Source organism: Tinamus guttatus, unplaced genomic scaffold (assembly GCF_059628265.1).
Source record: "Tinamus guttatus ecotype Peru unplaced genomic scaffold, ASM5962826v1 Tinamus_guttatus_pri_ptg000115l, whole genome shotgun sequence".
NCBI classification, from domain to species: domain Eukaryota; kingdom Metazoa; phylum Chordata; class Aves; order Tinamiformes; family Tinamidae; genus Tinamus; species Tinamus guttatus.
The window spans coordinates 626,632-639,816 of record NW_028288649.1 but is presented as its reverse complement, the minus strand read 5'-3'; the positions used below and the strand labels follow the sequence as shown (position 1 = coordinate 639,816).

The 13,185-nt window shown below is 42.9% G+C and overlaps 1 protein-coding gene across 4 annotated transcripts in view; it reads left to right on the top strand.

The window, feature by feature from the left end:
- Positions 1-13,185, top strand: part of ELMO1 (engulfment and cell motility 1) — a 242,464-nt gene that overhangs the window by 164,032 nt on the left and 65,247 nt on the right. Inside the window, exon 1 of one of the 4 annotated variants that reach the window (XM_010220869.2) lies at positions 1,344-1,411. The exons of the other annotated variants lie outside the window; for them this stretch is intronic. The gene's annotated coding sequence lies outside the window, so the exon portion shown is untranslated. Of the gene's footprint in view, positions 1-1,343; positions 1,412-13,185 lie in introns of those variants that run through there. 4 annotated transcript variants of the gene reach the window in all.

Here is a 13,185-nt window from a genome sequence, read left to right as displayed (position 1 = left end):
TTGTTATTATCTCTGTTTCGCAGTAGAAGCATGACAAAAGTATGTGATTTGTTCAGGTGTCCCAAAGAAAGTCTGCAGGGCAGCCAGGAGTTACCCTGAACTGCCCAGGTGTCCCTGTCCTGACTTCATCACTGGCGTACGAGTCCTTTCTCTCAGCCATTACCTAATTTCCCCTGATTTTTTCCTCTGTGTTGCGCCCTTCTCGCCTTGTCAAGGAGGAGCTGGCTGCTCTAAACCTCTAAAGGGTTTACCACCCTTTTGTGGGGGAAGCGTTGCCGGTGACATGTCTTAACAGGCTGTGAGCAGGACAGTGAACATCCGTGTGGAGTTACTTATGCGAAAGGCTCAGGTAGCCTTTGGTGGATGTTAGATACAGTTTGGGAAGCCTGCTAAAAAAAATCAGATTGCTTAAGAAGTTTTTTAAATAGCCATGACAGATTTTGGAGCTATTTTGGAGTCAGGTGTGACTTAAATATCTGGGAAGTTAGCTGTAAGGTGTTGAGGGCCCATATCCAATCTCGTCGCGTGTCAGCTCGTTACTCTTGAAGTTAAAATGCCGGCTGCGCGTATTATTTGAGTACATGAGAAGCTTTAGCACGTGCATGCATGCAAGTGACAGCACCTGGTGCACATGTGTGTGCATACGCGTGGCGCAAGCAGCAAGCGCGTGAGCGTGCGGCTCTCCCCGCGCGCGTGGAGAGAGGAAGCAAACTCGCAGTGGAATAGGCAGCGAGCGCCGAAGGGGGGAAAGCAGAGACGAGGTTGCGGTCGCTCGTGCGCCTGGCAGCAGATGTGCTGCACAAATCCGGCCCGCTGCATCCAGGCGGTTTCCATGGCGATGGGAGGGTGATTGCGGAGCTCGGCGCGCTCCCCCGCGGCCCCCCCAAGGTGGACGCGGGCGCCGAGTCCCCCCGGGCCTCGCTCGGCAGAGCGAGCGCGTGGCTGGGGTGCCGGGGAGAGCCCGGCACGGGGAGCTCCGCTTTCCTCTTCCCTTCCTTCCCTTGCTTTTTTTCCTTCCCCCTACAGTCTGATGCGAGGAGCGGAGGGGGCTCCTCCTGGAGAAACACGGTCTCCCGAGATGCTAAATAAATGGGCAGGAGTTTCCCCGGCACGGGAGCGGGGCTGGGATTGGCTGCGGGCGCGCGGCGTTGCCAATGGGAGCGCGCGGGGCTCGGGCCCCCGCGACATAAGCCAAGCTACGCGCTCGCCCGGCGCGCGGGCAACGCAGCCGCGGAGCCTGCGGGGTCTCCGCTCTCACATGGCGCCGCCGCCGCGGCGAGGGGAGCCGCGCCGGGCACCATCTGCCGCTCGCCCGCGTCCTGCCGCCCGCGGGAAGCAGCATTAAGTCATCCGCTCGCTGCCGTGTAGGAGGCGGATTTGTCAGCGGGAGCGATGGAGCTACGGGATCTCTGTAAGTACATCCACGTACTGGAGCGCAGCCTCGCAGCCCGCGCGCGGCCCAAGGGGCAGCGGCCGCAAACCAGCGACCGCGGCGAGCGGCACGAGGGGCTGCTCGGTTCGGCTGCACCGCTGGCGGCGTGCGCTGCGATTAACGCGCCCAGGCATCGCACGAGTTAGGGGTTGGCATCGCCTCGCGTGGCTGCTTAGCCTGCCCAAGACTAGTCTGTGGAAGGATGCTGTGTTTTCTCTGGGTTCGCGAAAGAGAGCGAAGCCGGCACGAGGGAGTATCGCAGGCGCCGAGGTCGGGGGTGGCCGCACGCGGCCAGGAGCGCTCGTGGTGCTGACAGGCACGCTCTTATGGGGGCTTGAAAAGCGCTCGTGCGGCCACCGCGCTGAGAAGCACAAGTTGCTGATCATTTCAGCACTGCTCTCGGCACAGAGAATCCCTGTTTTCCTGTCCTCTGTTTTCTGTCTTTTTATTTTAATGAATTTCTTACTTTGGAGAAAGCTTAGAAAAGCAGATGTAATTCAGAAGGCTTTTTTTGTTTGTTGAGAAAACAGGTGAGTGCATGGTAAGCGTGGGGAGTTTCCTCTTTCACCATTGCGAGGCACGAGTTAGGACGTGCTTCTCTTGCCCACTGGGAGTCTGTGCTTTCAATAGAGCCTCGGTAAAGCAGACACGGGATGTTTGGGCAGGGGGAATCAGATTAGACCCTCTGGGGTTACTTGAGTTACACCAGCTATGAGTTTGGCTCAGCACTGCTTTTATTTTATCAGGTATTTGCTATTAGACTAAGAGCTTTGCTGCATGGGGCTCATGAATGTGTCTTTTATCTGCTTAACCCTCTCAGAGACTGCAGTCATCTTATCTGGTGTGTGAAAGCAAAGAGAGTGGAGGACAGAAATGGAAACAAAAAAAAAAAAAAAGGAAAAAAAAAGTTTCTGTATTTTCAGTCTGTGCCAGAAATGGCCATGATATTAGGAATTTTGTAACAACCAAACTGAGTGCAAACATCATATGAAGCTGACTGCTTCTTAGGGATCCATTTTTAGTGTGGTGAGTTCATTTTAGAATCAAGCGCACAACTTTCTTCCCCAGCCCTAGGAGCTGCTAGGATATCTCATACTGAGGTGTATTTTTTTAGGTACGGCTTAATCCAGTCAGCTCTGCTTTTGAAATGCTGCTGTACAAGTTGTAGCAGAAGGGGATATCCACAGAATTTATCCCTTCAGTTAAAGAAATCAAATTCACCTCAGAGGTTGATGCTGAAAAGAGTTGTCAGACTGAATTAGAGAAATGCAGAATGAGGAATTCAGTGCATCAGTGTCTATTTGTGAAGGGTCTAGTGATCTCCTCTGTGTACTTGTGAGTGTTTAATCCAGTGCACCTCTAATGCAGGAGGACCCCTCATTAAGTGAACACACTGATGTAAATCACTCTTCCGTGTGTTTTCCAGGGGTGTTTGGGTGACCTTTTCCTGAAATGATGTCCACGGACATCTCATGGCTCTCATCTTAAAAAAAACGTTACTCTCCTAATTCCACACAGAAGAGCGGTAACTGTTAGCTCTTACTATTTCTGTTCAGAGGATGCAAACGCCAAGAATGAAATCTTTGAAATGGACTAGGCAAATGCTGATGGAGCTGATACTCCTCCTTACCCTTTGCCTATCATTTGTGTATCACACCCTTTGTGTATCACTCACGTGTATGTATTGAGTACAGATGCAGACGAATACCCCATCACATATGACAGTCTAGGCAAAGAGTTGTGCACATTCCCCATCTTACAGGTGAGTGCTTTGATCTAGGCTGAGATATTCCAGGAGAAGCTGAGGGGGAAGTAGCACATCTGTGCACAGATCATTCCTGGCTCCAGGCTGGTCATTTTGAACACCTTTGGTAGGCAACAAAGTGAAACTCTGTTGTACTTTATTTTTGTAATTCTAGCCTCTGCTTTTTTTTTTTTCTGATAATATTAAGGCGTGGAAGAACATTGTATTTAAGGTCACTGCAATTCTAAGATGAATTTTTTAGTTCTCACTAACACTCCAAGATACAGTTCAAACAGTATAAATCTAAGTTTAGTCACTAACATTAGTCAAATACTATGTGACAGATAGAATTCCTGTATCTCCCATAACCTTGTTGAAAGGGATTTGTTTGCTTGTCTATCCCTGTGCATTAGCAGATGAGGAGACTGGAAGGAAGGGGGAGGGAGAGAGACAGGCTATAACTGCTAAGCTTTGGATGGTGCGTTATAACAGTCTGTCTGAGGGCTCCAAACCACAGTGGTGCCGGAGGTAGAAAAATCTGTGTTGCAAGGAAAGGCACCTTTGCGTGCGATTTTTGACCCGATGGTGCAGAGAACAGTTGCTTGTCATTAGCACTTGGCGATGATCTATGTGGGAGAACGTTTCAGTTTTCCAGGCAGTAAGATTTCCAGCAACAGAAGAACGAGTAGGCTTCAATGAGGGCTGTGGCAGGCTGGCAGCAGGCGGGAGGACACAGAAGCTGAAAAATGCTATCTTGAGGTAGCTTTAATTGGCTGCATTGGAAAACACTTGGTTCAATGGGCTCGTATGTCTTCTAAAATGCTTGGTGCCAGACCAAATTGGCATACCTCCATTGACTTACACTAGAAGCTACCAGACATTGATCTGGTCTCCAGCCTTATGCGTAAGTGTTTCTTGGAAGAGGAAGGTTTTTTACAAAGGCAGCAGGTTATTCTAATTTTCCTCTCCTTTTCACTCTGCACCAGTAATGTTGAGGACCCAAGTGGAACAAGCATTCCACAGTTGCTGACTTGTTTCAGCTTGCTCTAAACTTGCTGAGCCTCATTCCCATAGGTCAGCCTATTCTGGAAATGTAGAGCAAAAATCTAGAAAGGAGGTTTCCTCTAATGAGGATATAATCCTTCAGATGGCTCTTCATTTTATGCAAGTCCGGAGATACTTAACTGGAATATCTTGTTCTTTCCTTGGAGCCTAACCCTCCTTCCATTTCATCAGAAACCTTGTGCTCACTCATGTTCTAGATAAGCAGATGCAAGCGCCATGAGTCTTCTGTCTTAGCTGTGTTTTTATTTTCATCTTGTTATTTAAGTAAGTAGGTAAAACTGTTATTCAAACTACAGACCAATTCCTCTTCTTTAGGTGACTCTGATATTTACACATCCACTTGAATTGCAGGCCATGGTAACTCCAAAGGAGGCTGACAGCCCAAATGAAAATAGTTCCTTGTTTATAAAGTTTCTTAGGAACAGTTACCCTATGCAGGACCTGGCTTACACAGAGCATCATGCCCAGTCACAGGAAGCTCTCTCTCCCCTTTCAGTGCAGCACACTCGCATTGCAACTGGCAAGTGCACACAGCAAAGCAACACCAAGCCTGGAATAAAAATGGAACAGCCATGAAACAAAGACGAGTGAATCGTGAAAAGCCCATTGATTTGCTTGACACCCATTTTGTTCAGCATTGTGCAGCGCTAATCTAAAAACTTCTGTGCGTCACAAAAAAAGTTTTCAGAACAATAGGAACTGTCAATTCCAGCAGATTTTACAGACCTGTCATTATTCTTCCATTGTCTTGAAGCGCTAAGTGGCGTACAGAAAGATTTTTGGCAGGAGTTCAGGGGTGGTCTAGTAAAGAGGAGTCACGTGTCACTACCCGACATGTGTTGTCATTTGCGATCAGAGGGCAGCCCAGCACAGACCCTACAAGCATGTCTGTCCCCATCCTAATGTGCTTGTTTGGAGGTGTCCATTTAATTTTTTTTTCAAAAACACTTTTAACTATTCATAATTGCAAAAATCTAAAAGCAAGCCCTACATGCAGAGGAGAGAGACTTAGATCTGCTAGTGGTAAAAAAATAGTATTGTTGTTTCATCCGTTTTCCATTTAAAGGTTTGAATATGATACCTCACTACACAGTTGTGGAACGATCTAGATCTCTGCATTAACCCTCGGTGATAAAGAATGAAAGATGGCAGAGAAATTTAGTTAACCTAGTTAAACTAGCATGTGAGTAAGAAGTCATGTGGACCAAAGTATGTATGTGGACAGGCATCATGCATTGGCTGCATTTCTCAACATTTTTCCAACATTCCTCTTTTTTCAGATGATCCAGAGGCCAGTTCTAAGCTGTTTCTGCATGGAGATAAGATAATATCTATAGCTATGTGTTCTGTGCGCTTTTACCAGGCTTCTTTAGTCACCCAAGACAAAAGCCGTATCTGCCTCTACTTTAACTTTCTCCACCTTCTCAATCACACCATGAACTTTGTACAACAGGTAGCGGCAGGAAATCGGTGTGGTAGGAGAGGTCCCCAGAATCTGTAGATTTTCGTTCGCATTTTGACTCATTGTCTTTCAGGGAACTCAGATACCAGAAGTTAATAATCCTGCTCCACTAGCTGCTCTTCGGGAAAGATGGAAACAGTAGTAGTAATGGCTACAAGCAGAATTTTTATTGGCTCTCCTTCTTGTGCAAGTGGTGTTACTATTGCTCAAAGAGCTGTTAAGGACCTGGTTGCTCATCAGAGTGCGCTTTCATCTACTCTTGGGTGTGCTCTTTCACTCTGAATGTCTTGTCCCCTGCCTAAGAAAAAGAGCCACCCCATTAAAAGGAGCTGCTGCCCCTTTTAGGGATGTACTTCAATAAGTAGAAGCATCATGGTAAGAGAGATGTGCAAATTATGGCCACTCAAGCTTTTTGTCCAGAATCAGAGGCCATGTAACTCTGGAAGGAAGTAGTTTTTTGGTTTTGGTGTTTGTTTTTTTTCCCTACTCTTCATCCACATACATCATCCACACACATATCCCAAATTAAATTATGTGCCACTATAGCAAGGGACATGACATTCACCTGGACAATGAAAACATGAATTGAGTTATTCATTGGTTCTTGGTGTCAGTAACTTGCAGAGTCTTAAAAATATTGCAGTAAATCTGCAGAATGTTGTAAGCTCTGCGGGACATGAATCCCCATTTCCTCTGGACTTTACACAAGATCTGGCAGGTTTAACTATTTAAGAATTCTGAGTTTTAAAAAAGCATACAAAAGTCATACCTCGGGGGACCTGAATAACCTTTATATAAACTAGAACTTTGATTAGGTATAGTTTGGGCATTTTCACCTCCTCTGCAATGCACTAAATCAATCTTGTAATGGGGTGAAAAGGGAGATCTTCATTCTAATATCAGCACACTGTCAAATTAATACATCAAGGAATAAGCGAACTCTTATCCTGAATTGGACTGCTTTTATCAGTGCTTTGATGTGGCAGAGAAAGTGCTTGTTCTGTAGCTACAAACCAGAATCTTAGACTTCCCTTCTCTTTGAACTTCAATTTTCTTAAGACTTGGAACATCATTATACATTGAGAGCTTTCATAATGGGTATTTCAATATTCATATTCATTGGCATATTAGAAGTCACGTAAAGGGATTTTCTTTTAAACTAGGTTCTCAAATATATGTAACCTTCTGGCTTGACCTCTGGATCCACTCCCAGCCTGCATTTCAAAAAAAGTATCTACCCACATATGGTTGTCTCCACCAAGATCAAAGCTGACACCTGTGGGAATGAAATGGATTTAAAAAAAAAAAGGGGGCGGGGGGGAAGAATGATGAAAACATTTGAATGAGTTCACATTTATGAAAGGCATGCACCCACGGATCTTAGAAACGAGGGGAAGAGTTTCAGGATAAGCTGCAGCTCTTCTTCAGAAGCAACAAAACGTTCTTTTATTTCTTAGCCTCACCAAGGTAATTAAACAGACTTGAAAACATAAACAATAATAGATTTCCAAGTTCCCTACCAATTTAGTTCTACTAGCATTCTGCTGTGAGAATGGGTAATGTTCTTGCTTTAGGCTGGGTTGCCTACCCGATTTCTCATGTGAACCACTGTAAAGGGCAGCTATGCTACGATGCTGCTTTGGAGCCTCTCTTGAAAGTGTGGTGTCCTTCCCCATTTCCTCCTTCTCTGGCAAAGGTGTAAACTATTACAGATTTATGCCAACCTTGGGAACACCTAAGGTGACCTCTGCATGGTCATCACCTCCACACTGAACAATTCAAAGCAATGCTGAGGAATATCACATATGGTTAAAAAAAAATTGCTTCATAAAAGCACTAATTCATGGTCCCTTTTTTCAACACCGAGCATAAAATATACTAGTCACAGATAGAAAAAGGACCATAGATTAACCAGTTTTCTCTCTCAAATCTCTTGATGCCTTCACAGTGAACCTTCTCATCTTCCCCATCCCCATACTGCCTTTTTGTAAAGTGGGAATTCATCTGTTTGGCCAAAAGTTGTGCACAGCTTTCAGAAAAGTCATACATCCCCTCTGATGTAAGACTCTCTATTCTGTGTTCAAGCTGTCAGGGTCATGCTTTGTAATACTCAGAGCTACAAAGAGGTAGGTTATGCCCCTGAAACTTCTCACTTTTACACCCTGGCTGCTCCTGTGCACTTGCAAGGTAAACAGGCAATGAGCTGAGCTCAAAATGCTTTGTAACCGCAGTGAGAAGTTGGATTCTATCCATACATTATATTTAGTCCTAAATCGTTCTGCCTTTAAAGGCTATTATCTATGTTATATTATCAGGTAAATATTTAACAGAAGCATGGAAACTCCATTCAGAGTTGTTGCATAAATAACTTCTTTCATTACCACTACCACTTTTTAAGCCCTCTGTTCAAATTAACACCCCAACTCAAAGAGCAACAAAATGTTTTGTGGTTATGTTTAAAACGCGTTAGGTCTAATTTTCACTTGCAAGTGGAATTATGTTATTTTCTAATGATGCAGAGAAAGTACAGGTGAATCAGAAAGACATTGTAAGTTCTGCTCATGCATGAAATTGTTTTTCAGCCCACCTTTGCATGCAGGGTTTCCACCATTTAAAAGTCATGGGCATCTCCTCCAGACGGAGCTTTGCAGCTTTGCAACCAACGCCAATAACAGTTTTCCCTGCAAAAGGTTATAGCCCAATGAATTTCCTGACTTTGGATGGGACATTCTAGAAACTTCAGAACAAGAACGCCTTTAGCGGAGTACATATTAAGCATTTTCGGGCATGCAGATGTGAGCATGAATGTTATTATTGATTTGGTAAGATACACTGCTACATGTATTTCAGATTTTTTTGGATTATAGAAGACATGGCTATCAGGTTTCAACCCATAAGGAGATAGTTACATTTCTAATTCTGTTGAGCATTATTGAGTATGGGCTAGTAGAATGAGACTTGCTTTTCTTATGGAAGAGATACCTGACAGATTTGTAACATGAAAAACATAGGAAATGTTTTTAGTTTCTACAGTTAATAATATGATTTTGAATGTAAACACCTGAGCTCAGGTACTGTTTGTTCCAGAAGTTTGCTTGAGCTATGATATGAAAGGCTTTCTTGCACCAAAATCCTGAGGTTTTTGCAGTCTGCAATAATGGGCTGCCAAAAGATAATCACAGTATATAGTTCTCGTGACTGTAAAGAAAAGTGCTCATTTCATCATGTCTGCACACTCAGACACCTGGCCTGAAACCAGATCCTTTTGGATCATGCCCTTGGTCAGTTGTCCTTTCTAAAGCCTTTGCGTCATTAATGCTAGCAGACCACACAATGTGATGAGGGGAACATGTGTCCTTGTCACGGCATCCCGGCTGGAGCATCCATCTGTGGCTGGAGCCACAACGCCTCTGAAGTGTGAGTGCTGGGGGTTACGTAGGAGCTTGGGTTCAGCAGTGCTTCCACTCTGCACCTCCAGTCACCCCTGCTGCATTCTTTGCCCATATGAACATCACCCTTGGGGTGCAAAAACTGGAATTGCTTGAGAGCAACACAAATGTAGACAGTGAAACTATGTCTGTTTGTCAAAACAAGTGCAAAAAGTCTCAGAATTTTCAGGGAATCCTGGGGTTGGTTAGAACCCCAGAATCAAAGGATCTTCTTTCTTGTTGAGGAAAGCAGTCAAATTGTGCCATTAAATATGGCAAAAAAGGCATCTCTTCCTAAAAAAGAAAAAAAAAAAATCCAAAGCTCTGAATGTAAGTCAAGAGCAAAGCAAGCCACAAAACAGTTTTGATTACTAATATATAAAAAAATAGAATGTTTGTTCCACCAGGGATAACAGCTTGTTACTTGGTTTGCTCTCAGGATGCAGAGGGAAAGGAAGAGGAAGACGTACTTCCAGCCAAGTTGGCTGGTACAGTCCAGCAGCACAGTCAATCAAGTTGTTTCATCATTGCAAGCCATTCTGTAATAGCACTGATTTATCTTGCTGCCTTGCAATTGTCCCCTGTTGATAATTCCTGTTTTGCCAAGAGACGGCAGAGATTTTGCTGAAAACCTGCAGGCTCCTCTTACCTGCAGTGAACAGCAGGAGAGCAGGGTAAGACTTTATCCTTTTCATTGATGCCTATAAATAATCCATGCTAACCCAAAAAGCCTCAAAGGCTTTGGTGTTTTTTTTTTTTTCCTTTTTTCTTTTTAGAACAGAATCCACTATTTTTAAAATGACGTTGACTGACTCAGCAGAAGCAGACATATGCATTTTAGATCAGAGGAGATTGATATCAAACCCTGCTAGGAATGCCTAGCTCTTTAATTCTGTCTGTAACATTTAACAAATTTTTTTTTAAACTCTCTAGGGGACTAGCGCAAAACTCATTATAATGGCCAGAAAGGATATTGTTACATTATATATATATATAATATTTATTTATTTTTATTTCTATGTATATATATTTTATATGTTATATATAATATGTACTTCATATTATATATTTTTATTTATTGGTTATATATATATATAAGTTATGATTTTTCACTTTGCTTTTGTATTTCTTCAGGTTGGGGTATGAGAAAGTGAGAGGAGAGAGTTAACAAAGTATTTCATTTTTATTGAAGAATAGGTTGTTTAGTAACAAATGCTGTAGTTCATCATTTGCTGAGCAGTACTGTTCACTGAAGCCATTTTATTGATTTCAGTGGGATTACTCCAATGTAGAAGTGTTATTCAAATGCTTTGAAAACTATGGAAGGTTTCTTAGGAAAGCTGAGAGTCTCTTGAACTAGGAACAGAAGTTCTGGAGGTTTTGTTGTTGTTGTTGTTGTTGTTTTTTAATACTGCTTTTGTATCCAATTAGAAATTATTGGAAAATACAGCTTTATGAGGCAGGAGAAGACAATTACAATATTTGGCATTGCTGGTGTAAGAAGAAAAATGGTTTATTCTGTGTGCATAAATGTTATAAAGAATCTATTAATTTTTCACCTTTTGATTTGCCCTGTAGTCCTAGAAGACTTCTTATTAATACAAATCACTGGCTCATCACTGGAAATGTAAATTTCTGCAGAACATACAGATCTCTGTCCTGTTAAGTTATTTTTATTCTTCCTCTGATTCTAGGGAGATTTAAAAGGCATCTTCAAAAATGTAGCTAAATTAATACATATACTGTACTGACAAATGTATAAATGAAACAAGGATATACATAATCCACAAAGCTGTTACCTATCGTTCAAGTTATTTTCCTGCTGGTATCAGCCTTGAGAAGGAGTTGAATTAAAATAATATTTCACTCATTAAAAGATTTCTGGTATGACTTTGGAAAGAAGGAATATGAAGGGAGTACTCACTGAGTACTCTGTTTAATCTGGAGAAGAAAAAAGAGCAGATTTCTACCATTTTATTTTCAAGGTTGATAGGAAGATTAAACTGTGTTTGTTTGACAGCAGCATTAAAGCACTTCAGTGAAATTCTATCTATCTGCTCTACTCTTAATCCTGTGGTAATTTGGGCTCCTTAACCACTGCTTTATAAGCATGATAATCTAAACCCCCTGCCGCTCCAGGTCTTGGTCTCATCGAGCGCAATAGGAGTCTTCCTGGTCTTTAAACAGAAAATACCTTAACCTGGCAGCCAGTTAACTGTGGTTTTAAATAAGTATGGCCACTCTAGAAGATAGTGTGAATTTCAGTGTGATGCTTAGATGTCGTTCTTCTCTTTGAGTCTTTGAGACTGGCCTTACTGTTGCAATGATGAAAATTACCTTCATTTAACAATCCTACCTCTGCTGGAACTTCAGTTAGTTTATCACGAAAAAGAGCTTTTCTACACAGGCTGTTTGCTTTGCTCGCTGATCTGGAAGCCCACCGTTTCCCCAGGTGATTTTCTTAAGCAAGGTCTGCCTTGCCACAGGGGAAGTGATCGCTGGAGAGAGAACATCTCACCCCAACCACCCAAGGCTTCTCTGAAGTAGCAGCATGAGGACGTAACAGTGCAGTCATCCTAACCTATGTACAGTTGATTGCTATTCGAGAGAAAGAGAAAGGGAGTCAGTGGTGTTAATCATATTGCAGTGCAAAACAAAGTAAGTGCTGTTAATTGACCTTCAGAATTAAGTGGATCTGTTTTTAAATATGACATCATCTCACCTCAAATTTCTCCCACATTTTTATTTTAGAAAGCATAAATATCTGCATAAGCTATAAAATGACATGATCTCTAGAGGTCCCTTCCAACCCTAAGCATTCTATGATTCTATGAAAATTACATTGATTGCTGTTGAAAAGCAGTTTTCAACTATTCCAGCAGTGCTCTTTCAACAGTTCAGGAATCAGAAATCAGATCCAGTGTTCGCAGATATCAAACAGTAGCTTTTCCCTGACATCAGTGGACACTCAGTTTGCTCCAGGTTGCAAATATTAGAGATGTATTACAAATTTTGTATTGGTCTAATTGATGGGACTTTAACAGATGCTATCCTCTAAATGTAGGTTAGGTAAAACCTGCAGAGAGACAAATGATGATAGAACACTTTGAATGTGTACTATAAATACATGCTGTATTTATACTGTAAATGAATATGCAGGTGATGCAGTTGCTGATCTTTTTTGTCACAGTGACAAGAAGGTCATCTCTTCTGGAGATCTTCAGTACACTTACTTTAAAACTAAGAAAACTAGCATGGAATCATGTCTCTTCACACCACCACAGTGCGGTCAAAATCCCTCTGTGTTGCCAGAGCAGAACAGTGGCTAGAAAGTGCTCAGCAAAACCCATCAGCGGAAAGCAGAGTGCAAGTCCTTGCAGCATTTGAGGACAAAGAGTAGTTAACTGTGAAAAGCTGAAACACAAGCCAAGATTTGTTGTACCTGGCAGGGTTTGTGTAGTGAGAGCAGGAAAAAACACTCATTGTCATATCCAGAATGGAAATACCAAGAGCAATAACCTTGAGCAAGAGGGTGTTGCGTGCATTTGGCAGGCATGCTATCTCTGAGAAGCAGTAGGGAGAACGCACTGTGGCATGGCATGGTCGTTGGCGATGGGTCTTAGTCAACCTGCTTCTGTTCTTTGAGCCGCCACAGATTTGTTGTGTCACCTTGAACCAAGCTGACAGAGTTTTCTTGCTTCCTGGTTTCCCATTTGTGACACAAGTGAGCAATAACACTGCCTGGTCTCAGTGGGGTGGTGCAAGGGTAAAATACACTGAAGATTTAACGCTGCGGTTTAGAGTGAGTAAAAATAGACTGGAGCCCCCCGGGTTATGATTTTTTTGTGGAGTGCCTGTTATAAAGTGTTTTGGCTTACTGATGTAAACCCAGTTTGTTAGCCAGGAACACTCTTATAATAAAAGCTCTGAGATTCTAGTTGCTTATAGGAGAAGTGAGGCTTCCTTTAACAAAAGCGCTTCTGCAGAGAAGCAAGAATATCCAGTACCCTGCACTAAATCTGAAATCGTTCCTGAAGTTCAGCCAGGCTCCCTT